The sequence below is a fragment of the Muntiacus reevesi genome, chromosome 2 (assembly GCF_963930625.1).
Source record: "Muntiacus reevesi chromosome 2, mMunRee1.1, whole genome shotgun sequence".
NCBI lineage: Eukaryota > Metazoa > Chordata > Mammalia > Artiodactyla > Cervidae > Muntiacus > Muntiacus reevesi.
The window spans coordinates 171,849,795-171,876,678 of NC_089250.1; the positions used below are offsets into that span (position 1 = coordinate 171,849,795).

The window sequence follows — 26,884 nt, forward strand, 5'->3', positions numbered from 1 at the left end:
CCTGCCTGGCCGACCGTGGCTCCCTGCAGTGTAATCTCAGCAGCACAGTCACAGTGGCCCTGTTACATGCCAAGTCATCCATGACCCTTCTCTGCTCATGGCCCACAGCTTCCTATCTTGCCTGGACTCCATCCCATCTCCCGCACACACTCCTCCCAGGACAGCGAGGCTTGCTCCCTCATCCTCCTGAGGTCTTCTCCAGGCACCCCGTTTAAAACTGCCACCCTCCCAACAGGCACTCCCTCGTGACCCTACCCCCTCTGTTTTTCTGCCCAACTCCATCTGACCTACTACATGTTTTGTTTTGCTATATTCCTGTTATTTTCTGTATCCCTAAACCAAGATGCATCCGCCTACAATGCAGGAGACCCCAATTCAATTCCTGGGTCAGGGAGATCTGCTGGAGAAGGGATAGGCTACCCACTCCACTATTCTTGGACTTGCCTTGTGTCTCAGCTGGTTAAGAACCCGCCTGCAATGCAGCAGATCCCCAGTTCGATTCCTGGGTCGGGAAGATCTGCTGGAGAAGGGATAGGCTACCCCAGGATTCTTGGGCTTCCCTGATGGCTCAGCTTTTAAAGAATCTGCCTGCAGTGCAGGAAACCTGGGTTTGATCCGGGGGTTGGGAAGATGCCTTGGAGAAGGGAAAGGCTACCCACTCCAGTATTCTGGCCCGGAGAATTCTATGGACTTTATAGTCCATGGGGTCACAAAGAGTCGGACACGACTGAGGGATCTTTACTCACTCAAACCAAGACGTGCGCTCCCTGAGGGCAGGCATTTGCTCTGTTTACCGTCACGCCTTCTAGGACGTGAGCAGTGTGGTACACAGCCTGAGCTAATCAAAAAGTACTATTTGCGGACAAATGTTCCTGATGGAGGAGGAGCATCTTCTAGCGGTGCCGCACGGTCATCACCAGCTTTACGATATCACTTAAAGTCATGATTTCGGACACATAAACCCCACAAATGAATAACCTCTGCGCAGGCCACAGCAAACACACCCACGAATGAAGGAAGGCTGGGCCACGTTGCACTGCAACGCCACTTCCCCAAGATCGTCCACTGACGGGGGCGCGGAGGCCGAGGGAACCCAGGCAGACCAGGCTGCCGTCAAAGGCGGACACCGACCCCGGGCGCCGGAGCCGGTGCGCGCGGAGTGAGCCAGCGGGCGGCAAGATGCCCTCAGGCGAGGGATGCCCCGAGGGGCCGGCGGGCCCGAGGCCGTCTCAGCCTGCAAAGCTGCCCAGAGGGGCGGAGGACCCGCAGCAGCCCCGCGGTGGACCTTCAGGCCAGCGCCAGGCTTCTAGGCCCAGGGCTGCGCGCCGGCTCCAGCGCCCGCGGCGCCCCGAGGCCTCGCTTCAGGGCAGCCTCCCGGCGGCCCCGCCCCGCCCGGCCTGAGGAGGCGGGGACAATGACGTCATCGCGCGGGCGCCACTTTGGAAAGGAATAAAAAGCCCGCGGCGGCGGCCGGCTGAGGTGCGTGGGCGGCGGCGGCGCTGCGGCCTTGGCGGGTGAGGGCCTCGCTGCGTGGGGACGGGAGCGCGGGCGGGGGCCGTGGGCTCTCGCGCCCGGCGTTCCGCGGGAACCGGAGCCGGCGGCTGCCCGGCGGGCGGCAACCACTTGCGGTGGTGCTTCTCGCAGGTCAGGGGGCCGTGGACAGCACGGGCGGAAGGTGGGGGCGCCAGGGCGCTCGGAGTCCGGCCCGCCGCGGGGAGGCGGCCCCGGGATTGCCTGAGAAGCCCGGGGTCAGCCTCAGAGCCCGAGGGCCCGCGGGTGACTCCGCGGCAGGTGGCTGCCCCCTGCGCTGGGCCGCTCGCCCCGGGTTTCCTGTCCGTCCCTCCCGCTCCTCCAGTGATGCGGTGTGAGGTTCCCACTCCAGGCTGCGCTGCTGGACCTTATGGGCTACTTGAGGCCGGGTGGTCTTTCCCTTAGTCCCGGCGCGGAGCTTTAGGGCGCAGGGCGCTTCCCGCCGCCTTGTGTGTCTTCTCACTCTCCCTTGGTGCGCAGGGGCGCAGTTTATTTGGAGTCGTGTAGTGACTGTGCTGTGTGCGACCACGTTACTCAACCTAGGGAACCTTCAGTTCAGTCCAGTCACTCAGTCGTGTCCGACGCTGCGACCCCATGGACTGCAGCACGCCAGGCTTCTCTGTCCATCACCAACTCCCGGAGCTTGCTCAAACTCATGTCCTTCCAGTCGGTGATGCCATCCAACCATCTCATCCTCTGTCGTCCCCTTCTCCTGCCTTCATTCTTTCCCGGGGTCTTTTCATATAAGTCAATTCTTCGCATCAGGTGGCCAGAGTATTGGAGCTTCAGCTTCAGCATCAGTCCTTCCAGTGAATATTCAGGACTGATCTCTTTTAGGCTGGACTGGTGAGATCTCCTTGCAGTCCAGGGGAGTCTTCTGCAACACCTCAGTTCAAAAGCATCAATTCTTCGGCGCCCAGCTTTCCTTATAGTCCAGCCTTTGGCTTCTCTTTAAAAAGTGTATGTCTTTCCGTGAAGTATACCTTCTTTGCCCCAAGGAACTAACAGCCTCTGTTCAGGTGTCCGGTCCTTTTCCTCCACCTCGGCCCCCTCCCATGACCTTCGCTGCGTCCTTCACTCTGCACCTCACCGGGGTAGAGTGACATCTGGACACCCTTGGCCTGGGAGCGAAACAGTGCCTAGATTACTAAGCAGGTAAAACTGTGCTTGGCACGTTTGTGCAGATGTATATGATTTGAGACAGAATTATTTCTTTGTATTCATTTAACGCATTTTTCATTTGCAGTCTCAAATGGGTAACTTCAGCTTACTGAAAATTGCTTTTGGGAGTAAAGCAAAACCGGTTTGTTTATGGCTAGAGAGGTGGGAGGGCTTACTGTCTGTCTTAACTTCCGGTTTCTTCCCTTTTTATAAGAAGGTTTAGTTGATAACCTGAGTGAATTAAAATTTAAGTCTAACAAAAACGATCTATTTTAAGTGTTGCTGTTATACTTTGAAAATGGTATTTTTACTTTTAAAAATCTTAACAAAAATATTTTGTTTTCTGAACTAAACTCAGACTTTTTTCCCAATTTTAAGCCCCTACTTTAACTAAAATTTTGAATATATCTAAAAGGTTGATATTTTGAGTTATCTCTTTTCTTAGATCACTTTGTGGTAATTACCCACTTTTTTTTTTTTTTTTTTTGCTTGTTGTATGTATTCAAAGCCTTCTGTTTTACTTCACATAATACTTTGGTTTCAGTGATCCTTCAGGGTTAACATTGATAACATTCATCATTTTATCGAATAGGTGTGACAGTGTTTAAATTGTATCATTATCTTGAAAGTCCATGAGAAAGGAAGAAAAAGTAGTGTAGTGATTGTTAAACAACCAGAATTAAGAAGCCAAGTCTGTCCTGAAGCTGGTTGTGCCCAAACTCAATCTTGGTGAAGAAATGTTGATCGTTGTTGTTCAGAGCAAGCTTGGCTTCTCTGTCCCTCACCATCTCCCAGAGTCTACCCAAGTTCATGTCCAATGAATCGGTGATGCCATCCAACCATCTCATCCTCTGTCGCCCTCTTCTCCTTCTGCCTTCAATCTTTCCCAGCATCAGGGTTTTTTCCAGTGAGTCAGCTGTTTGCATCAGGTGGCCAAAGTGTTGGAGCTTCTGCTTCAGCCCTTCCAAAGAGTGTTCAGTATTGATTTCCTTTAAGATTGACTGGTTTGATCTCCCTGCTGTCCAAGGGACTCTCAAGAGACTTCTCCAGCACTAGAGTTCAAAAGCATCAATTCTTCGGTGCTTTGCCTCCTTTATTGTCCAGCGGTCATATCCATACGTGACAAATGGAATGACGTGTTGACTATACGGACCTTTGTTGGCAAAGTGGTAGCTTTGCTTTTTAACACACCATCTAGGTTTGTCATAGCTTTCCTGCCAAGAAGCAGTCCTTTTCTAACTTTCATGGCTGCAGTTACCATCTGTGGTGATTTTAGAGCCCAAGAGGAAATCTGTCACTGCTTTCACCTTTCCCCCTTCTATTTGCCATGAAGTGATGGGACCAGATGCCATGATCTCAGTTTTTTTTAATATTGAGTTTTAAATTGGCTTTTTCACTGCCTTCCTTCACACTCATCAAGAGGCTGTTTAGTTTCTCTTCACTTTCTGCCATTAGAGTGGTATTGTCCAAGTATCTGAGGTTGTTGATATTTCTCCTGGCAATCTCGATTCCAGCCTGTGACTCGTCCAGTCTGGCATTTTGCATGATGTGCTCTGCGTCTAAGTTGAACAGGGTGACAGTAAACAGCCTTGTTTATCCTTTCTCCAGGCAGTTCCACACAGGGTTCTGACTGTTGTGTCTCGACCCTCATACAGGTTTCTCAGGAGACAGGAAGATGATCTGATATTCCCATCTCTTTAGAGTTTTCCACAGTTTGTTATGATCCACACAGTCAAAGGCTGTAGTGGGTCAATGAAGTGAGACTCAACCATGGTGAAGAAATGTTGATGAGAGATGATTAATGGCAGATTCATAGTTTAAGGGAGGTTATTGTGCACTGATCCTTGGACTTTTGGACTAGAGGTGCAGTGAATTTATTTATTCAGATTGTGACTGGTGAGTGTTTTGTTCTACTCCAAGCTCTACTTTGAAGAGTCCTCTGGTAACCTGAGAGTCCGGAGGTCATTCTGCTTTCCACTGCCGTGGGGGATGAGGAGGGGAGACTGAGGTGGACCTCTCCTGCGCTGAGTGCGGGCAGCGCTGAGTGAGCGTGAAGGTGCAGGGCGGGGTGGGCTCCCCTGACTTCTGAAGGCTGAAGGGTCAGTACAGTGGAGAGAGGCTTTTGATTTCCTTTTTGCTTTTAAAACTGTTAGTTTTGGGGGACACCTGAAGAAAGAATTATAATGTGTAAGATTTGATGGTGGCTTTTTTTTTTTTAAATAACAGGGTATTGTTTGTGGGTCAGGTCAGCCATCGTGCTCCCCTCAGGCAGGGATAGAGATGGACTCAAGAGGAGCTAGTCAGTGTCTGCTGCTGGTGACAGGATATGTGAGTGACAGTCACTGGTGGCCTGCCCTCTCTCCTTCCCCTACGACAAGCTGGCCTTCGTGGTAGGCATCACCCCTGAAGGTGGAGTAGGTGAGCAGGCGTCAAAGTAACAAAGCCGGGGGAGACTCCAGAAGGAAGTGAGGAGAGCTGTCAGCTCCTGGTCCAGGCCCTTACGCCCTAGACGGGGACTGCCCTTGGGACCTTGTTCAGAACGGGGGCAGGTTCCTCACGTGGTGCTGACTCGCCGCCTCCCAGCACTGTCCCTTCCCTAGGGCCCTCTCACCGCGGACATCTTTTGCAGGTGTCCCCCGTGTTGCAGTTCTTCCCTTGTCCGTCTGCAGTAGCGTGCGCTCTACTTAAAACTAGAGGGCTGGGTGCCCCCCCCCCTCCACCTTACAGAGCTGAGTCCCCAGGCTTTTTTGGCAGCAAAGGCCGGTTCTGTGGAAAACAGTGTTTCTGCAGACCAGGGGTGGGGGTGGGTCAGGGTGATCCAAGCGTGTTACGTTTATTGTGCACTTCATGTCTAACCTGATGCCATCACTGGTCTGACGGGAGGTACCAGTCCACGACCTGGAGGGTGGTACCCCTGTTGTAGAAGACCCATCCCGGAGGTAAAGATGGCTAAAGATGTTGAGTCTCTTATGTTCCAGAGCTGGCTTCAGGTGCCTTGTGTCCGTTCATTCAGTCTTCACACAGCCCTGGGAAGGAGGGGCTCTTGTTTTTCCCAGCTTTAGACAGGGAAGCCAGGGCACCGGGGCAGGTCACTTGGTCGGCAGGGTGGCCAGGCCAGGGCTTGCAGCTGGCCGGCTGGCTCCAGAGCCCACGCCTGCTGGCCTGTGTCAGCGGCCATCTGTGGCCAGCACTGATGAAGCCCCCGCTGTGGGATGTGGCTGCCCCACTTTGGGATTGCCCTGTCCTTCAAAAGTCCAGGAGAGATCTCCCCACCAAGAATTGTAGAAAGTGACCTCTGAAAGAAAATGGAAATGAGAGGTCTTTAAAAGAGGTGCCTATCAAAATGCTCTGAGCTGAGTAACAAGGGTTTCAGAGTGACCATTCTCAAAGTCTGGGAGAACACGTTACACAGACACCTCAGACAGGTGCCAAGATAGCCTCTCCCGCCCGCCCTCTCAGGACCATGGCTGCCCTCCTGCAGGGGAGCTCTGGGTCTGCGCTCGGTACGTTCCTGATTTTCTGGAGGAACAGTGGGAAAGAGTTAGAGGAGGGGCTTGTCATGAACTTGTTCCGTTCAGCTTACTTGCTCAGTCCTATCCAACTCTTTGCGACCCCGTGAACTGCAGCACGCCAGGCCTCCCTGTCCATCACCAACTCCCAGAGTCTACCCAAACCTATGTCCATTGAGTCGGTGATGCCATCCAGCCATCTCATCCTCTGTTGTCCCCTTCTCCTCCCATCTTCAGTCTTTCCCAGCATCAGGGTCTTTTCCAGTGAGTCAGCTCTTCGCATCAGGTGGCCAAAGTATTGGAGTTTAAGCTTCAACATCAGTCCTTCCAGTGAACACCCAGGACTGATCTCCTTTAGGATGGACTGGTTGGATCTCCTTGCAGTCCAAGGGACTCTCAAGAGTCTTGTCCAACATCACAGTTCAAAAGCATCAATGGTTTGGCACTCAGCTTTCTTTATAGTCCAACTTTCACGTTCATACGTGACTAATGGAAAAACCATAGCCTTGATTAGACAGACGTTTGTTGGCAAAATAATATCTCTGCTTTTTAATATGCTGTCTAGGTTGGTCGTAGCCTTTCTTCCAAGGAGCAAGGGTCTTTTAATTTCATGGCTGCAGTCACCATCTGCAGTGATTTTGGAGCCCCCAAAAATAAAGTCTCTCACTGTTTCCTCTGTTTCCCCATCTATTTCCCATGAAGTGATGGGACCGGATGCCATAATCTTAGGTTTCTGAACGTTGAGCTTTAAGCCAGCTTTTTCACTCTCCTCTCTCACTTTCATCAAGAGGCTCTTTAGTTCTTCACTTTCTGCCATAAGGGTGGTGTCATCTGCATATAAGTTTATTGATATTTCTTCTGGCAGTCTTGATTCCAGCCTGTGCTTCCTCCAGCCCAGTGTTTCTCATGATGTACTCGGCATATAAGTTAATTAAGCAGGGTGACAATATACAGCCTTGACGTACTCCTTTCCCTATTTGGAACCGTCTGCTGTTCCATGTCCAGTTCTAACTGTTGCTTCCTGACCTGCATAAAGATTTCTCAAGAGGCAGGTCAGGTGGTCTGGGATTCCCATCTGTTTCAGAATTGTCCACAGTTTATTGTGATCCACACAGTCAGAGACTTTGGCATAGTCAGTAAAGCAGAAAAAGATGCTTTTCTGGAACTCTTGCTTTTTTGATGATCCAGCAGATGTTGGCAATTTGATCTTTGGTTCCTCTGCCTTTTCTAAAACCAGCTTGAACATGTGGAAGTTCACAGTTCACATACTGTTGAAGCCTGACTTGGAGAATTTTGAGCATTACTTTACTAGCATGTGAGATGAGTGCAATTGTGTGGTAGTTTGAGCATTCTTTGGCATTTCCTTTCTTAGGGGTTGGAATGAAAACTGACCTTTTGCAGTCCTGTGGCCACTGCTGAGTTTTCCAAATTTGCTGACATATTGAGTGCAGCACTTTGACATCATCATATTTTAGGATTTGGAATAGCTCAACTGGAATTCCATCACCTGCACTAGCTTTGTTTGTAGTGATGCTTCCTAAGGCCCAGTTGACTTCACATTCCAGGATGTCTGGCTCTAGGTGAGCGATCACACCATGATTGTCTGGGTCATGAAGATCTTTGTTGTACAGTTCTTCTGTGTATTCTTGCCACCTCTTCTTAATATCTTCTGCTTCTGTTAGGTCCATACCATTTCTGTCCTTTATTGAGCCCATCTTTGCATGAAATGTTCCCTTGGTCTCTCTAATTTTTCTTGAAGAGATCTCTAGTCTTTCCTATTCTATTGTTTTCCTCTGTTTCTTTGCATTGATTGCTGAGGAAGGCTTTCTTGTCTTGCCTTGCTATTCTTTGGAACTCTGCATTCAAATGGGTATATCCTTTTCTCCTTTGCTTTTTGCTTCCCTTCTTTTCACAGCTATTTGTAAGGCCTCCTCAGAGAGCCATTTTGCTTTTTTGCATTTCTTTTTCTTGGGGATGGTCTTCATCCCTGTCTCCTGTACAATGTCATGAACCTTCATCCATATGAACATCAGTCCATAGTTGATCAGGCACTCTGTCTGTCAGATCTAGTCCCTTAAATCTATTTCTCACCTCCACTGTAAGGGATTTGATTTAGGTCCTACCCGAATGGTCTAGTGGTTTTCTCCACTTTCTTCAGTTTAAGTCTGAATTTGGCAGTAGGGAGTTCATGATCTGAGCCACAGTCAGCTCCCAGTCTTGTTTTTGCTGACTGTATAGAGCTTCTCCATCTTTGGCTGCAAAGAATATAATCAATCAGATTTCGGTGTTGGCCTTCTGGTGATGTCCATGTGTAGTCTTCTGTTGTGTTGTTGGAAGAGGGTGTTGCTATGACCAATACATTCTCTTGGCAAAGCTCTATGAACTGCTACCCAGATTTAAATAGTTTTTTGTACAATCTGTTTGTTAATTCATAATCTAATCTGTTCCTTTGAGTTAGGCATTAATCTTTTTCTAAAGAAATAGTGCTTAACAAAATTAAAGGTTCATCTGCTAACCTCAATCTTGAGTCTGGGAAGTTGTATAAATCATATGGGTATCTGGGTAATCTGGTATGGCCACTCTTCATAAATGGGTTTGCATAGATATTATGAAAGAAAGAAACATTTAAATTGGGGAAGGATAACAAAAATTAAGAGCACTTGGGCATGAATAGAAGGAATGTTCAGTATGTTTCATTGACTGTTAGATACATGGGATTTCACAAGACATTTAAATGAGAGGAACTGGGCTCTCTAGAATCAGTGAAATACCATATTTGTGAATGTAGAAGTTTTTCAGTCAAGGTCATGATTTCTGGAGTATTGAGTTGTTTCCTGTGAAAAGAAAACAGAGATGCAGTGTTTATCATTGATCTTTTTTTTTTTTAAGTCACAGTGTGACACCTTATCTGATTATTTGAATTGTTTTCCGTTTGGTGTCTACCTTCTGTTTTAGAATTCCCATTTACTTAATATTTATACCCGTGTCACTGAAAAGGGCCTTCAGGAAAGCATCTTGTGGGGAAGGCCATCAAACAAGAAAACAATCTAGTAGCATTCTTGCAGTTTCATTTAGGAGATTCTGCCTTCAGGAAATCGGAGATCGGCAGTTTCCTTTAGATGGATGCATCCGCTGCGCCTGCCGAGCACCTGTGTCCGCAGTCAGGCTGTGCAGTGAGGGAGCGGGACTGACCCTGGTGATATAGTCAGGTGCAGGTTTACAGGGTTCATGGTAGGGCCAGATCATATCCCTTGACTATTAAAATCTGTTGTTTTGATGGGAAGTTCTGGGTTCAGTTTGTGTCTGCTATTTATCAAGTTTGAAGTCCCTTTCTAAACCTCAGCTTGCTTATCTGGAAATCACATAATAAGATTTTTGTTGAGATAAAACAGTGCAGTGCTTTTGAACCTACAAGGTGTTGTTGGAGTGTTAGGTCCAGCTGTTCATTAATTCTCATGATTTTTAAGGTGTTTAGGTTTGGTTGTACCTATTTTTAAATGTGAAAGTAACAGTTTCATATTTTTTCCTGACCTCCCCCCCTCCACTCACCCAGGTCCCTTCCATGGGGGACCTGGTTTTTCTGTTATTATTTAATGATCTTTCCCATCCCTTGCTCTTGGCTCCTGCTTCTTTCCCAGTGTAGAATACCTGTTTCCCCTGCCTTCATATCTGGAAGAGCCTGTCTACAGAGCCCATCCTATCTGCAGAGCCTTCCGTAAGCTGAAGTGGTGTGAAGGCAAGAGGCAGTTGCTTAGGACGCACGTTGCTGAGGAGGCACAGAGGAGCCGAGGTGGGACCCAGACACCGAGACACGGTTCAGAGCCCCGCCGACCTGGCGCCGAGGTGCTGACCGTCGTTCCTGGAGACGGCCTGCCAGGCCCCTGCTGCTCGGGGCGCACTGCCTGTGTGAACACTCCCTGCAAAACAGTCGCTGACGGCTTTTCTTTTTTTTTGCAAAAGTGAGACTCTTCGGCTGTCTTTCAGTTAGCAAGGACAGGTTATTGATGCAGGTCTTTTGTTAAAGTGAAATGATATACAGCAAGCTTTCAAAAAGTGGGGGATTTCTCGGGAATTCCCTGGTGGTCTAGTGGTTAACATTCCAGGCTTTCACTGCTGGGGCCTCAAGTTCGATCCCCGGTCAGGGAACTAAGATCCTGCAAGCCAAGTGGGGTGACCAAAATTTAAAAAACCCTAAGTGGTGGATTTCTGTACTGTTTTAGATTCCTGTCTTCCTTCCACACCTACTCATCCGTCTAAATCTATATCAGATTCCACTTTATGGACCATTGCCCAGCCACTCTTCACATCCAGTATTCTGTATCAGAACCTGACCTTCCTGTCACTTAGCAGGTCATGGTGTTGAGCATTGGCTGTATCCTGCTTGTTTTCCAGTTTTATCTTACAGGTTAGGCTTGCTCTTCAACTTGGTATTCATCAAGATACAGACTTTGGTACAAATCCCTTTCAACTTTCTTACTAGCTTTGTGTTAACCTGACAGGTTACTTACCATCTGTTCCTCATGTGTAACAGAGGGGTGCTGTTTCCTGTGACCCTTACAGGTTTGTTAGATTCCAGATAATTCAGGGAAAGCGTCTGCAAACTGGCTCACAGTAACTGATAACTGTTAAGATGTCGGTGTCTTTTTAAAAAAAATTTATACAATTTTTAAAGGTTACTTTCCATTAACAGTCATTACAAAACGTTCGCTGTATTCCCCACGTTGTACAGTGCATCCTTAAGCCTGTCTTAGACCGAATAGCTTGTGCCTCTCACTTCCCCTCCCCAGAGCCCCCTCCCCCCATAACTGCTAGTGTGTTCTGTTAGTCTCCTTCGTTTTTGCTATATTAATTAGTTCGTTGTATTTCTTAGATTCCACATATAAATGATAACATGCAGTGTTTGCCTGACTCACTTCACTAAACCCAGTACCGCCCAAGGCCATTGGCGAAGTCTCACTCTTTACGCTGAGTCATCGTCCGCTGTATGTATGTACCACGTCTTTGTCCATTGGACACTCAGGTTGCTTCCATGTCTTCTCTATTGTAAATGACGCTGCTGTGAGTATTGGGGTGCATGTATCTTTTCAAATTAATGTCTTTGTTCTTTTCAAATATATACCCAGTTGTGGAATTGCTGGATCATACAGTAAGTCCATTTTTAGTTCTTTGAGACAGCTCCATGCTGTTTTCCACAGTGGCTGCCCCAGTTTACATTCCTACCCAACAGTGCATGGGGTTCCCTTTTCTCCACACCCTGGACATTTGTTGTGTTCTCTTTGATGATAGGGAAATGTTGATTTTTTTTTTTTTAAGAGACCCTCTTGCATAGGTAAATAACTTACTCTGGTGGTGATTTAGTCACTAAGTCGTGTCCGACTCTTACAACCCCATGGACTGTAGCCTGCCAGGCTCCTCTGTCCATGGGATTCTCCAGGCAAGAATACTGGAATGGGTGGCCATTTCCTCCTCCATAACTTACTCTGTCACTTAATAACTTGCTCCAGGAAGCCGGCCTGGGAAAATGAAGGGTGTTATGGGGCTGACTTCAGCTTGGTTCAGCTGCATAGCTCGCAGCGGAGTGCTGAGAGGCTGCTCCTGTTGGGATGGAGAGACCCAGTGTCCGCCTCAGAACCTCCGTTTAGACAGGGACTGGCCCGCAGATGGGTCCTTGCCCCGTGGTGAGGGCAGGGTGTGCAGAGGGAAGGTGCCCGTGTGCCCGGTACATGGACTCGGGTGGGGAGTGACAGGGAGTCAGAGTGTTGGGAGGGGGAGAAGAGCGTCCAGGTTGAGGGCTTGGAGTGGAAATTGTAGAGGGTGAGGTGTGTGCACTCTGGGAAGCAGGGCCTGGAGTGTTTGACAAGAGGGGAGGGCCCGAGGGGTGAGGGGGCGCCTGGAGTTCCATGCCGAGAACCTGGAATGTGCTCACAGACCTTTCAGATTCTAAGTAAAGGCGCAGCATCAGCTTTACGGAAGGTCACTCTGGCCTTTGGAAGATGGGTGGTGATGGGGAGAGAGAGGAGGCCGAAACGCGTAGGGCTACACTGCTGCAGCAGTAAAGGCCAGGAGCGTGGACTTACTCTAAATCAGAAGGTTTCCAGTTCTCCTTAAAGGGCCAGATAATAAGTCTTCCAGACGTTGCAGGCCGGTCTTGTCTTTATCTCATCTGCTCAGTTGGGCTATGCCTTTGTAGCAGGAAAGCAGCCGCAGGCCCCAGGAGCATGAGGCAGGGACCATGAGCCAGGACCACTGCTTCCAGACCAGCAAGGGCAGGGCCGTCGGCCGGGACCAGTATCTACTGACCAGCAAGGGCCAGGTTTTGATTTCAGGTGGTGGTTGCCTGCCCTGTGCTAAGCCAGTAGTTCTCAAAGCCTTTTGGTTCCAGAGCCTCTTGGTTTTATATTCTTAGTAATTTTTGAAAACCATGAGGGTTATAGCTATCAGTATTTACTGTGTTGAAAATTAGGACAACTGAAAATATTTACTGTTTCACTGTGATAATCTATTACATCTTAACATATTTTAGTGAAAAACAGCTTTCTCAAAACAAAGAGAAGAGTACCTTTGTCTTACACGATGCAAGCGTTTTAAGTGTGGGGCTTAATAGGATGCAGCTGGATTCTGGATCTGCTTCTGCATTCAATTTGTTAACAATTGTTTTATTGAAATACATGAAAATTTGGCCTCATACTTACATGTCATTAGAAAAGGGAGGGATGATTTAATAGCCTTTTCATCTGATTATGGTTATTCCACTTTGTTTACTTATTTTATATTTTGACCATGCCGCATGGCATACGAGATCTTAGTTCCCCCACCAGGGATTGAACATATGCCCCCTGAAACGGAAGTGGGCGACTTAACCACTGTGCCTCCAAGGAAGCCCCTAATGTTCCACTTTAATAGCAGAACTACAGCAAACTGCACACGCTGGCTTCTTTAAGTTACACTTTAGATGTGTTGGTATTCATTCACATCTTCTAAGTGTTAATGTATTTCATTATACAAGATCGAGAAAATGAATACTGATCTCATCAGAAAAGCCTTAAAAGTAGGAAGCTGTCAAAGTAGTAGTAGTCGAAACACATTTTCAAGAATTCTGATTCTCTCAAAGGCTTGGCTTTTATCATCGGCAACAAGCACTGTCCAGTTTGTGTAGAGAGTAGCTCACTTGGTTCATTTTTAAGAAAATTTGTGCCAAATGTCAAAGTCTGAATAAGCGCCGTTGCTGTTTCAGCTGAGTGGCGCCCTGTGAGCAGTGCCTGCAGCTTGCAGCACCGCAGCCGCGCCTGGACTTTCTCTCTGGCCCGTTGCTGTGCTCGGGACGGAGGAAACGCACCGGGTGCGTGTCGCACGTCGGACCAGAGACCCTGAGAAGCCTCACGCCCAGGCATGGGATTGTAGGACAACAGAGACGCTGAGAAGCCTCACACTCAGGCGTTGGGATTGTAGGACCACAAAGACGCCGAGAAGCCTCACACTCAGGGGTTGGGATTGTAGGAACTCAAAGACACCGAGAAGCGTCACGCTCAGGCGTTGGGATTGTAGGACCACAAAGATGCCGAGAAGCCTCACGCTCAGGCATGGGATTGTAGGACCTCAAAGACGCCGAGAAGCCTCACGCTCAGGCGTTGGGATTGTAGGACCACAAAGATGCCGAGAAGCCTCACGCTCAGGCATGGGATTGTAGGACCTCAAAGACGCCGAGAAGCCTCCCACTCAGGCATGGGATTGTAGGACCTCAAAGACGCCGAGAAGCCTCCCACTCAGGCATGGGATTGTAGGACCTCAAAGACGTCGAGAAGCCTCACGCTCAGACGTTGGGATTGTAGGACCTCAAAGATGCCGAGAAGCCTCACGCTCAGGCGTTGGGATTGTAGGACCTTAAGGACGCCGAGAAGCCTCACACTCAGGCATGGGGTTGTAGGACCTCAAAGACGCCGAGAAGCCTCCCACTCAGGCGTGGGATTGAGAAAATCAACTCGTTTGACAGGTCATCAAGGATGTTCCTGAGTAAAACCCGCTGTTTCCCTTCCTTCCTGCCACGGGCGAGGTGAACAGCAGCGCTGCCGATGTGTGCTGGCCCCCAGCTCCAGCCACTGTTGCCGTTGGTCATTCACGCAGCTGACAATACAGTGAAGGTGGCACGCGTGGTGTTCACATTACTATGAAAATAGTTTTGACCTTGTAGACCTCAGAGAGGTTCTTGGGTGCCCCCAGGGGTCCACGGACCACACTTTGAGAGAGATTGCTTTAAAGCTAGCCTCAAGCAATAGGAATAACAGAACAGGGCAGATTTCAAGATTATCTGTTGCCTCTCATCTTTCCTGGAGCTTGCTGGTTTTGTCTCAGAATCCCAAAGCAGAGCGTTCAATGTTTAAAGTAACTCAAATGATGCGGGTGTAAGAAAGAGTGAAATCAAGCGTTCCCCTCCTTCCTCCCCAGAGGTAACCACCCTGAGCAGGGTGTGTGTATTTTTTAGACCATTTTCTGTTCATGTATCTCTGTGTACCTCTGTTTTGGTGGTTAGTTTGTGTGTGAGCAGCGGTTTCTCCGTCCCTTACACGGTCCGAGTCCTGCTGTCGGGCGGTTTGCTGCTGCCCGTTTGCGTCCCCAGTGCGTGGTGTGAGACGTGCGGGGACCCAGGCTCGCTTCTGAGCTCTACGTGCCCTCTGCCCATCCGACCCTGCACACAGCCCCTGAGATGCGAGGGCTTCTGTTGCTGTGTGTACAGATGCACACTGTGGATCTCAGAAGCTGTGGTCGCCTGCCTGGGGACACGCAGCTGGTGGTGCTGAGGTCAGGGTTTCAGCCCAGCTGTTCCGGGGCCAGAACCCAGCTGTTGCTGTTGTTGTTGTTTAGCCACTCGTCATGTCTGCTCTTTGTGACCCCCTGGTCTGCAGCACACCAGGCTCCTCCATCCTTCACAGTCTCCCGGAGTTTGCTCAGTCGTGTCCGTTAATGCTATCCAGCCATCTCCTCCTCTGCCACCCTCTTCTCCTCCTGCCCTCAATCTTTCCCAGCATCCAGGTCTTTTCTGGTGAGTCAGCTCTTAGTATCAGGTGGCCAAAATATTGGACCTTCAGCAACAGTCCTTCCAACGAATATTCAGGACTGATTTCCTTTAGGATGGACTGGTTGGATCTCCTTGCAGTCCAAGGCACTCTCAAGAGTCTTCTCCAGCACCACAGTTCAAAAGCATCAGTTCTTCAGTGCTCAGCCTTCTTTATGGTACAGCTTTCACATCTATATATGACTATTGGAAAAGCCATAGCTTTGACTGTAGAGATGTTTGTTGGCAAAGTGATGTCTCTGCTTTTTAATACACTGGCTAGGTTTGTCATAGCTTTCCTTCCAAGGAACAAGCATCTTCTAATTTCATGGATTTTCATGCTTAAAAATGGTTTTAAAAGCTGTGCCTTCTTGCATAGCTCAACTGGACGCTTTCTGATGGTTGCACAGTATTTTAGTTGAATGAATTACTGATTTACTTAACAAGCCCTCAGTGAGTGGGTTCCAGTTTTTGCTGTTTCAGAAGATGCTGTGTTAAAGAGACTGTCCCTCCATCTGCCCTGCAGGCATGTCTGTAGCTGGAAGACGCAGGACACACACAGGCCTTGGACGTTACCTCTCCACGCGGCCCGGGGTGTCCTCCAGGGACGCTGGTCACTTAAACCTTCACTGCGTGTGCCGAGAACATCCGTCTTGCTCTTTGTTGCTATTAGTGTCAATTTTAATGTTGTAATTTGCATTTCCTTACAGTTACACAATTGAGATCGTTTATCCACTATATCCATTTCTTCCATCAATTGTCAAATTGTATCTCTTGTCCATTTTTCTGCTGAGTTTTTTAAAAAATCAGTTTTTAAAAGCTTTTTATGCATTACAAATATTAATCTCTGAGTATTTTTTATTTGATTTTTAATTTTTCAACTATATCTACTGTATATATATATCATAAAAAGGAATTTTTTTGTTGCTGCTGCTGGGAATTAAAAAAAAGCAAAGCTGAGATGCTTGTTTGGGTCAGTTAATGGTGCAGAAGAGGAACAATGTGTGGAACAAGAAGAGTGATTCACAGTAGCAGGAGCTCAGAGGTGACCATGAAAACAGAAGAGCCTGGAAGATTCAGAAAACTTGGTGAGGATTTTACTTAGGCAGGCTGGAAACAGAGTTCATCCCATTTTATCCAGATCTCCAGAGACAGAAAGCTGCAACTAAAATTCAGGAGTGTGAATTCTGCATCCTGAGCTGGACTTAGTACAGTGCTGGCACACAGGAAGTACCTTAGCGCATCGTGACTTCTTAGCGAGTCATGATCCCTGCCCCAGAGGTATCACGTTACCTCTCCTGAGAATGATGTGGGAAATTCGGGTGAGAAAAGCAAATGGTGAGTCTCATTTTTAACCATATCTGTAAGCATGTCATTCACTTTTTAAAAGGGGTAAGAAAGTTAATACAGATCATCAAAGAAAGGACATTAATGAGCATAAACATTTTAATTAAAGCAGTGATGAGGTTTTATTTTTGCTTTACATTTCTGGAAAGAGTGGGCTTCCCTGGTAGCTCAGCTAGTAAAGAATCCACCTGCAATGCAAGAAGGAAGATCTGCTGGAGAAGGGATAGCTACCCACTCCAGTGTTCTTGGGCTTCCCTGGCGGTTCAGCAGGTTGAGAATCCGCCTGCAACGCGGGAGACCTGGGTTCGTTCCCTGGGTTGGGAAGATCCTGGGGAGACGGGAACGGCTACCCACTCCAGTATTCTGGCCTGGAGAATTCCACGGACTGTGTAGTCCATGGGGTCGCAAAGAGTCAGAAACGACTGAGCAACTTTCACTTTCCGGAAAGAGTATCTTGAACTCATTTTTCTGGAGGGCAGTTTCACAGTATCTGTCAAACTTTAAGCAAGGGTTGGGAGCATATGGCTCCATTACAGGCATATGTCAGCATTTCATGAAGACATATTTAGAATTGTGCATTGCAGCAATGTAATATCTGGATAAACTTAAATGTGCAAAAGTAGTGAAGTGATTAAATGCATTGTGGTGCACCCATATCGTGGATTAAAGGGTCTGTGCCTGTCAGAAAGCAGCTTGTGAAATGTTAGGTGAGTAAGGTGAGAAGCAGTTGACAGGTCAGTGATCCCGTGTAAAACTGAGAGGGGTTGTAAATGTCAGGAAGGTGCTGGATGGCTAATATCTGGGGGCCCCAGGGGTAGGGCTCAGGTTTGCAGCAAAGAGGGACTTTGGCTTTTGTTCTACACTTTTGTGTTACTTAATGTTCCACACTGTGGAGGCATTGTTTGTGATGATAAAAAGACCTGTTAAGAAGAGGGAAAGACTAGCTTTATAACAGTGGAGAAAGGTTCCTCTTCCTGCTGCTTATGAACACCTACTGTTGAGGCTGCCACTTGTCGTCCTAAGCATTGTAAGGTTTTGTTCCTGAGGGGTTTTTGGTTTTGTTTCTTGGAGTTTAGTTGATTTACAGTATCGTGTTAGTTTCAGATGTACAGCAAAGTGATTCCGTTCTGTGTATTTTTTTCCAGATTATTTTCCATTATAGGTTTTTACTAGAAGATACAAGATGCTGACTACAGGTGTGCTACACAGTAAATCCTGTTGCTTATCTATTTTGTGTATAGCAGTTTGTATTTATTAACTCTTTTTCCGAGTTTTAGTTCTGCCCGAGGTATCTATAACGACAAAATAGATACCCGTGAAAACATATCTATTACTAAAGCTCTAGTATTTGTAACTAGATGTAAAACAAAGCAAAATGATAAACCTGCTCATGGTGATTGTTGAAGGGGGCATTCAGGGCCTATGTACATCCATGCATTTGTAAACGAACCTTACTCTATAAACCATGGGGGCTGCTTCTGACTTTGTTTCAGCCGTTTGCACTGACCTGTGAATCTGCATGTTTAAAGAAATGTCATAATTTCATTGTTTTTCTGATACACCTTTACATATAGGAGAAATATTTTAAATCTTGAGACCATCATTTGCGACCTCACATTTTGATAAACTATAGTTTGCTTTTAACTGGCATCTGTAATCAGATTAAATTTATGTTGGAAATTTAAATTTTATTGGTGGTTTTATTTTGTTAGTATTTAGTTTGTTTATTTTGATTTTAGAGCTCTTCTAAAAGCTACAGAGGCTATTTCTAAGTTTAGGCTCATACATATTTACATAACTTAATGAAAATAATTTTTCTCACTGCTGGCAGTCATGGAGTTTCTCTTAAAAGATTCATGCCATTTTAATTAAGTGTGAGAATCACTGGCAGAGCTGGATACCATTAATTATATAATATTGTGCACCCCTTGGGTATAAGTGACGTAAATTTTTAGTCCCTTTTAGTCCAATAAGAATATTTTGGTTTCATTTAAGCAAATTTGGTTATTTCAGGTAATTTAATTTAAAAGGTGACACTTCTAACAAGAAGCTTTATTCTTTCCCAAGGCTTACTGAAGATTAAAAAAAAAAATCCAGGTGGCAGAATTCAGTACATTTTTGTTGTTCTTCAGTCAGTAAGTCGTGTCTGATTCTTTGTGAACCCAGGAATTGCAGTACTCCAGGCCTCGCTGTCCCTCAGGATCTCCTGAAGTTTGCCCAGATTCATGTCTATTGAGTCAGTGATTGTATCCAACCATCTCATCTAAGTAAGAACTTATTTTTAGGAAGGATATCATATATTAACAAATAATATTTGTTCAGATCTTTTAAGAGTTGGGCTTCACTTGTGGCTCAGCTGGTAAAGAATCTGCCTCCAGTGCGGGAGACCGGGGTTTGATCCCTGGGTTGGGAAGATCCCCTGGAGAAGGGAAAGGCTGCCCACTCCAGTATTCTGGCCTGGAGAAGTCCATGGACTGCATAGTCCATGGGGTCGCAAAGAGATGGACACGGCTGAGTGACTGTCACTTTCACTCAAGAGTTACGTTGTTTTGTGGCCACTTTTCTGGGACATTCTTTGTAAGGCATAGTTCCGGGGAGGCAGAAAAGGAACGACGACCTCAACAGAAGTAGGTTACCTTTATTCAGGCAAGAAGGGGCGACAGTTGGCCTAACGACCAGGCTGAGCGCCGAAAGGGATCAGGGAGGCTTTTTACTTATAGGGAGGTTTGTGGGAGCGATAAGGGAAAGGTCAATCAGGCGGGATATTTTGAGTATTCTTTTGTTGAGATGACACTTGTAGTTGGGCAGGGGGTGGTAAGGCTTCTGGGCGGGTGTAGGGGGTGGTAGGTTTCCAGACAGGGGATGATAAGTCCCGGATAGATGCAACTGGCCTGGAGCATCAGGATGGAACTAAAGTTATGCTTTGTTTTCTCCGAAGTCAGATGATTCAGCAAGGGGCCTTTGAGACTGTTGTTGTCTTTTCTAGGCCCAAAAGACTCCTTCATTCTTCAAGTAGTTTCAACTTTGGGGTCTATTTTCCATTAGTAGGTAAGTTGTGTATAACAGCTGTTTACACTGTTTGTCTTTGAACGCTCTATCCTCTGTGACGCAGAGGTAGGATACCTGCTTTGAGCCGGCCCCAGCTGCAGGCTCAGGTCTGTAGTGCTCCAACCCTTCCCCGGAGCAGCCAGAGAGGAGATTCTCTGCAGCAGCTGACCGAGGTGAAGAGTCTACTTGTGGTCAGAAAACACGCTTACCCCAGCCCCTCAGGTGACGAGACCCAAGGCTTTGATCAGTTGGTGCTCAGCAAAGCTGAACCCCAGGGAAGGTGGTTTCCCCTGAAGCCCAGCCTGGGTGTCCTTCCTGACCAGAAATCCGTGTCCTAAGCCCAGATCCATGTCCTCTGCCTGAGTGCGCGCCTCTGCACACCCGAGGCCTTTCCGGCCTGGGCTTTGCTCTTTGTTTCTGTGGCCTTACCCTCCTGAGCAGATGTCCAGATCTCTCTGCTGACCGTGTCAGAAGTCTCAGCATCCCACTGGGTGGTGATGTCATCCTTACCAACGGCAGTGACGCCCCAGACCTGAGACTCTGACCAGCGGTCTCGCTGACGTTGCTCTGCACAGAAGCTAACCAGTCACCACGTAGGGGGAAGCGTTTCTGTCTCTGTCGTGTAAGAACCAGGTTTGTCTTTAAAGGTGATGCCAGGCATGGGTTATACGTTGGGCAGCAGTCTTCTAGAGCCAGTTCTTCTCTGTTTTTGTTTTTTCTCAAAATTAATTTCCTAAATTTCTACTCTACATCATATATCAAGACAGCCCAGTCTAGAGAAATGCTGACGTGCCAGGGTCCAATGAACCCATACAGACTCTCCTCCAGAGCCAGGAAGTGGCTGCTGGCTACTTACAGGTTTCTCAGGAAAATTTTCTTTATCCAAGGAGAAATTTCATATGTGCTCATCTTTCTTTTGATCCTTTTTGATTATTTTTTGCATTTACCGTAGCCTGGTGGATTGCATCTGTTTTTTGACAGCTGACATCATCTCAACTGCTGAGTTTAATTGCTCTGGAGACCTCTTGCCCCAGGGGACTCAGGCGGCGGAGTTATTTTCCAGCAGGAACAGGAGGTCAGTAGTTGCAGTCCTCCAGCCGGTGAGGTCGTTCGGCCCTTCTCCTCTCACACTAGCTTCTCAGTGTTAACGTTCACCGTCTAGGGTCCTGTGTCAGAGGCTATCTTGGGGTCAACGAGAAGCCCAGCCAAGCCCCGGAGCCCCCATCCGCAGGGCGAGAGGGGGGTCCGTGCCCCGCCCCCAGGTTGGCTCGGGTCGAGGTGAGGTGCTGGGTCTGTCTGCTCTCATCCATAGCGAGGGGAAGCCCTTCCCCCGCGGTGGAGGTGCGGCCCGCTGGCTGGTGCCTGCCCTGCGCGCCCCGAGCCTCAACGCACGGGCCCTGGAGGAGCCGTGCGTGGGTGAGTCTCGCTCGTGGGTGCGTCTGTTAGGCCCCTCCCTTCGGGGGAGGCGGGCAGAAGCCCCTCTGACTCTACACAGAGGAGAGTGGGCTCGGCGCCGGCCCCCCCCCAACCCCTCTGGCCCCTGGCGAGTGGCCTTGGAGGTGCTCCTGAGGGCGGGGCCCCTCGCGGTGGCCAGGCCTGGGGCTCGCTGACCCGGGGCCTTCCTGTCTGCTGCCCGGCAGGTCGGTGTGCGGTTCGCTTTTCCTCTCCAAGGTCTGGCCTCTGCATCGTGGAGAAGCTCCGGTGTCAGGGCTGGTGGGCCCTCGCTCCTCTCCTGCAGCAGGAGATGCACCTCTGTGACTGCAGAGGGGTGCGCAGTAGCATCCGTGGGGCACGCCCTGGGTTATTAACATATAGCAGCTCTTTATTAACATGTGCCTGTTGCCACCCTCAGTTTGATTATGTCTGTGTACATTAAGAATTTTTAATTGTTTTTTTTTCTGATTTGGGGTGGTAACAATTCTTTTGCGAATATATATATTATATCTTTCATATTTCTGAATCTTCGCAGACCATTTGATAAATTCATAATTTTGCATTCTTATTTTGGAGGTAGATTATCACACAGCTACATAAAAAGAACTGTATACGCTTTTCAACAGAAGTGGAAGTGGGTGGTGGTATTTGAATATTACTTTTAGCGGAAGGATTATTCAACAGATTACTAAGCCATAGCTATCTTAAATTTAAGAGTTCACTTTTAACTCCTTGAAGTTTGCCATTTTATTAAAATGGACATTATTAATGTCCTTATAGAAAATGAAGTTTTTCTTGTTTGGGGGGGCTTATGTTTAAACCTAAGAATACACTAGCTTCAAATGTGAATTAGATTACAGTAAAATGCATCCGGCTATAAAATGTGTTAATAAGTATTGTAGTTTTGAGAAGCTGTCTCATTAAGTGTTCAGTGAAGAAGTATTAAGTCAAGGTTGTGACAGATTTGTACAGTAGCAGGTACCCAAAGTTGTTTAAATTTGATAAGCCCATCCAATGGCACGTTCATAAACCCTGGGCGACATTTTTCCCCGTCTTTTTCCTCATATTTGGTTAATATAAAAGGAAGGCTTTCCTATTCCATCTGCCTGTAAGATGCCGCAGTGGTGGCTGTATGTTAATCTGCGTTGTGGACTTGCGTGTTACAGCGTGGGTGAGGGTGTGAACTGACTCTTCATCTGTCACCTCAGAGGTTGATGGCACTGCTCCCATTACAGTGCCGCGGCTCTCGATCAGAAGCCACAGGAAACTTCCCGAGGGGTCAGAATGCCTTTCAGAATCAGTGAAGTGTGGAAGTTGTGGAGGCTGGAGCAGCCCTCTGCTTGGTTGGGGGAGACGCAGAACGTTCAGTCAGGAGGGAGCCACGGAAACTAGTCAGCATCGGATATTCCAGCTCTCTTCCACTTTAGCAGCAGAGCCCTCAGCCCGAGGACCCCAGTGTGTCTGTCTGGGCTGAGCAGTTTGTGGATATGGCTCCCACCTCTATGCAGAATGGGTTTTCTCTGCGGGAGCCCCCAGAGACATCGAAACTAACGGGACCAGCGTGCCCCAAAACAAAGTGCACTCCGCCGTCCCCCTCTCCTCGTCTCCTGTTCCCCACACCCTCTGCTGCTTGGAGTCCCTTCCATCCCCCGCTCATGGGGCCTCACGGTGGAGGACAAGGGCTGAGGGTTCGCAGTGACCTCAGGTTCCAGGAATTGAGGGTGGCACTCGGGGTGGCTGTTCCAGGAGAGAGTGACCCGGGAAGGTCGGGCAGCACTGTGACGGCCGCTTTTCTTCCTAGAGTCACATCTGAGGCCCGGGACCCACCAGTGCCACAGATTGTCCTTTTAAATATTTGTTCATTCGAGAGCTCGAAGTATCTGTTGGTGTATTTGACTTTTTTTGTGAAGCAGGTGAGGGCCATGAAGAGGGAGAGCAGCGTCAGTAGCATGAACTGCTGAGCCCACGCCCGCGGGGACAGGCTGGGAGCGCCAGTGTCCTGCTGGGGAGCGCTGGCCGCAGGGGGTGTGGGTGGTCTGGGGAGTTTCCCTAACACATGGTCTTGATGCAGAATCACAGGGAGGTGTCTGTCTAGACATAAAGGGTGCTTATTCCATTTATTGGACACACATACTAACATGTTAAGAAGTGTAAGATTTTAGATCCTGGTTACAGAGTAAGAATTAAAATGCTGGTCTCCTTGATTTTTAATTATGAAATACTATTTCATGGAGCTTCAGTCATAGCTCAGTTGGTAAAAATCCCCCTGCAGTGCAGGAGAACCTGGTTCGATTCCTGGGTTGGGAAGATTCCCTGGAGAAGGGAAAGGCTACCCACTCCAGTATTCTGACCTGGAGAATTCCATGGGCTGTATAGTCCATGGGGTCCCAAAAGTCGGACACAACTGAGTGACTTTCACTTCACTACTGTTTCATAGAAAGTGTCATTTTGGACATGCAGACGATTTCAGAGATCAGTATAAATATCCTTATGAACCCAGCACCCAGACTTGTCTTCCTTTATGAAAGAAAAGGAGACGCTGGGCCTGTGGACGACACACGCGCCTCGCCCCACGTCCACCCACCACCATGTCATCTTGCCCTGTTACTCCCAGACCTTGTTATTATCTCTGTGCCTCCCAGACTTGGTCATTCGCGTGTGTGTCTGTTTTCACTGCAGTGTGTAGGATTGTTCTGTGTGTGTGAAAATTCTGCACGAGAAGCACCTCGCCACAGGTGTGTCCACGCAGCTCGCTCCCCTGACGTGCTGCGGCATGAGCCTGCGATGGTTCCCAGACTGGAGCGGCTCACGTGACTGCCCGTAGCACTCCCTTCCTCGGTGGCGCGGCGCGTGCTGGCGGCTGTCGAAGGTGATGGGGAGCGTGCCACGCGGCTCACCCCGGAGGAGTGAGCTCAGGGCTCTCCACGGGGCCAGGCTGCAGCCCCTTCCCCCTCCGGGCCCTCGGTCGCTCTCAGAGCGCCCACCCCCCACCCAGCGGCAGAGGCGGCCCGCGCCCCTGTGCACACCGGGTTAGCACCCCAGACCCTGCCCTCGGCCAGATGCCTGCAGGTGGCAAAGGAGGCTGGGGGTTTGGCCTCGTTATCTGTTTCTTCCAAGTAAAGTTAATGCTGAGTGTCACCTGTTTGACATTTATTTGACCCAGACTTTTTAATAACTTTTAAAAATGCACATGGTCATTTGATATTCAAATGGGGAGTACTGAATGATTTTCTACATTGTGTTCTTTTCATTAAAACGGCTTTCTGTTTTCTTGCAGAATAAAAGCCACCCTCATTCCAGGGGGGAGTATAACGTTTACAGTACCTTTCAAAGTCATTAAGAGTTGGACTATTTGAAAAGTCTAGAAATTGAAGAAAAAATTGATAAAATTAGGTGGTTACCTAACAGAATGCTGCTTATTTTCTGCTCTCTACAAATGGTAAGAGCTGGTTTTTTTTCCTTAAGTGGCTGTTTGAGTTAGGATTTTATTTTTAATTTCTATGTTTAGATTCATTTTTATTTTAACCTTCTTTGGAAGTTATTTCTGCTTTAAACTTTGGGAGGATGGTAAATTATTACGTAGCAAGTGACAGGTTGAAAACTCAAAGTATGCAAAACATACTCCCAGTAGTACTTCCTAATTCTACATACATCTCTATGTCTTTACTTATTTGCAGGAAACAAGATGTTTGTGTATAATTGGAAATACTAATGTTTAATACTCCTACCCTGTAAACCAGGGTAGAACCACAGTTTTCTGCTGTAACACTCAGCCAGTACCGGTGCATAACATACAGTTTATCTTTTAATATAGATAATGAAATTTTTCTTTTCAGATAAAACTGTTAACGTATGGGAAATAAGTGAAGGGGATAAAAGAGCAGAAGACTAATTTAAAAGACAAAGATGGGCGACTCTGAGATCCGTTTAGAGTCACAGCACTGCGGGTATATATATTTTTCTAACTATCCGGTACTTGTCATGAATTAGTCAGTGGCAGCGCTCAAGTCGGCTGTGCAGACAGCGCTGTGCCACGCACAGCAATGCTGTGAGGCCTGCCTTCCCGGCACAGCCACCTCGTGTGTGCTGAGGAGTGGGAGTCCTCTTATTTTCACAAAGACAAAAAGTCACATAATGCTACTGAAGAAAAGGCTGATTTAATTCCACAACAGGTCTCTCTGAGTGCGTCTGCTGTCTTTCCCTCCGAGGTTTAGTGTAGCTGGGTCGGTGGGGATGGAGCAGGGGGCGCTGAGCGCAGTTCCCTGTGGGAAGCTGACCCGTAGACAGGCAGGGAGGCCTCCGCCAGGTTTCCTCTGAGCCAGCTAGGGTAGAGTCTGACGTCCCGGAATTCTTGGCTCATCAATCCATTAGCATCACTGCTAGTTCTTTTTTCATAAATAAATTCTTCAGTCCCTTTTTGGTGTGCCAAGATACACTGTGAATGGCCATATCCATTCTGATATCTCAATTTTTCATCACATTTTGACATCTGTGAAATTGAGTAAAACTTAAAATCTGGTATCTTGCTGTTGGCCTAGTGAGGACCCCATGGATGGTGTCTGTAATAAAATGAAGTGTGTGAAGGAGGTTCAACAAGCTTGAGTCCTGCCCTGGTGAGATGCTGGGGTGCTGCCTCGGGCCAGGCGGCCCGCCCACCCTGGAGACCAGCCCCGACACCGCCTAGAGTGCCCCTCAGCCGCCTGCCTGGGTCCCCTGAGTGCTGTGAGCCACGTGGTCGGTCGGTCAGTTCAAGCTTTGTTGGGAGTGGTCTGCCCGGTAAGGGCCCAGTGCGTGAGCACACTGTGGATTAGTGACCGAGGAGCCAGAGGAGAGCAGGGGGTGGCAGACAGCCCCCCACGCCTGCAGCAGCCTGGCCCGGGGCCCGCCTCCCTCCCGCGCTGCCGGCCGCGTACACGCAGTGCTGGGCGGCCACGCGGGACAAAGGCGCGGCCCCGCCGTGAGGAGGACGGGGGGTCATGGGTAGGTGCTCCCAGGGAGCAGGGTGGGGGACCATGTAAGTCAGTGGCAGCACCCTGCTTCCAGGAGGTGAGGCAGAGAAAGCTATGCAGCTGGCTAAAATCTGAGCCCTGATTTGAACCAGGTTGTCTGGATCCAGGCAGTGTTTTGTAGGCTTGTTCTCCCACGGGTCCTCCTCACCTTCGTTCTACTGCTGTGTCTCGGAGTCTGTTCTGGATGTGGCTTGCTGCAGAGGCCTGCAGTGAACGTTCACTGTGACTTCCAGGGTTTGTCTCTAAGCTAGGAACTCCCCTCTCCCTTGGGGAGGCTCGCTGTCTGTAACAGGAATCGCCTCAGCTCCTGCCTCCAGGGTTGACACAGAGGCAGTTTTAAACAGTGTGTACGTCAAAGGTAAATAATGCTGCCTGTTCTTCTGTGTTTCCTTTTCTAAACTTGCTGATAGATAATAAGGATGGAAAATACTGGCTTTGATTAGAATGACATTTAACTACCCAATCCAGAAGTGACTTCTCACGTAAGAATGATGTTCTAGAAGACAAGTTGTGTACGGAATAGTAAAAAATTAGGTTATTGGTTTCTCTAGAAACTAGTGAAGGAGCCCCGTGATACGCTGCATTTTGGAATGGCGTCTGCTTGGCCAGGCCGTGGTTGCAGCATCTGATGCGTCCTGCTGACGTTTCTGTCCTTTCGCTTGGTGTAGTGGCTCGCTGTTTGAAGCAGTGTACGCAGCGCTGGCCTCTGTGTCCGACCGGCACCTGCTGAAGTGTCCCTGTGGTGGGAGGGCTCCGGGGCCTGGGCTCACTCAGTGACCTTGGTGTCAGTCAGGGGG

General features: G+C 48.3%; 1 long non-coding RNA gene across 1 annotated transcript; it reads left to right on the plus strand.

Annotated features, from left to right (window-relative positions):
• Positions 1-1,451: 1,451 nt before the first annotated feature.
• On the plus strand, positions 1,452-26,884 carry LOC136160217 (uncharacterized). Its single transcript, XR_010661570.1, has 3 exons — positions 1,452-1,514; positions 24,356-24,517; positions 24,915-26,884. It is a non-coding gene; the product is annotated as an uncharacterized lncRNA (long non-coding RNA).